This window comes from Cicer arietinum, chromosome 1 (assembly GCF_000331145.2).
Source record: "Cicer arietinum cultivar CDC Frontier isolate Library 1 chromosome 1, Cicar.CDCFrontier_v2.0, whole genome shotgun sequence".
Classification (NCBI taxonomy): Eukaryota; Viridiplantae; Streptophyta; class Magnoliopsida; order Fabales; family Fabaceae; genus Cicer; species Cicer arietinum.
The window spans coordinates 554-1,562 of NC_021160.2; the positions used below are offsets into that span (position 1 = coordinate 554).

Below are 1,009 nucleotides of genomic sequence, written 5' to 3' on the forward strand. Positions count from 1 at the left end.
TATATGTTATTATTATCTTCGTTTTGTATTTGTAATTTATAACGAAGATAATAATAACATATAATAAATTATAGTTACCAAATAAAGTAATAATTAATTTTTATTTAACAACTCTATTTATTATATATTATTTTTTTTTTATGAAGTACAACTATAAAACGAAAATAATAATAACATATAATAAAATAGAGTTGCCAAAATAAAGATATAATTAATATTTTATTTGATAATTCTATTTTCTTTAATTTTATTATTATCTTCGTTTTATAATTGTATTATTTCTTCCACTTGCTAACCCACAAAAGCCGCAAAAGTAACGTAAATAACCAAAGAAAAGATACAATACCTCAAGCCATCTAGGAAAGCCAAAAGCAGCTCTTGGGATATAATCCGGTGCTTCTCCATCATTCTTGACAAAAGACTGGCCTTCACAAATGATCTTCTTTACAGACTTATCCTTTGTACGACATTGCATTCTGATTTTCTCATTTGATGTCATATAATGACTGAAAAATTTAAACACACCTGGATTCAAATGGCAGCATTACATATTATAATATTATCAAACAAATATCATGTATTCAAGGAAATGAAAGCAAACCTTGTTGCCAATTGCACGTCCAAAACCACATGGGACTGCTTCAGCATCAATGTCCCCAACATGTTTTCTAAGATTCTTTCTTACCCTAATTGAGGAATGTCAACTCATAATATAAGCATAGAAACACTATCAAAGATAGAAATCCAGAGTACATTATAGGGAGAAAGAACTGCAAAGCCTTTACATAAAGAAGTGGGAAGTCTATCAAACTAAATGGTTTACACTCACTTACCAAAGAGATATAAGCAAGCCAGCAAGCTGCCAAGAACCCATACGCTCAAAAGCTTTTCCGTCTTCCAAGGCCTTTCCTATTGTATCCACCCACCACTGCCCCATTGCACTTCCTTCTAGACCAACCTACAATCGTTATATAGACAGTAAATGCATGGATAGACTATACACATTACA

General features: G+C 30.9%; 1 long non-coding RNA gene across 1 annotated transcript; it reads right to left on the bottom strand.

Moving 5' to 3' along the window:
• Nucleotides 1-200: 200 nt before the first annotated feature.
• LOC101497325 (uncharacterized) lies at nucleotides 201-978 on the bottom strand. The gene is made up of 3 exons (XR_001143330.3): nucleotides 834-978; nucleotides 602-686; nucleotides 201-525 (listed from the first exon to the last, which is right to left on the bottom strand). It is a non-coding gene; the product is annotated as an uncharacterized lncRNA (long non-coding RNA).
• Between the last annotated feature and the right edge of the window lie 31 nt (nucleotides 979-1,009).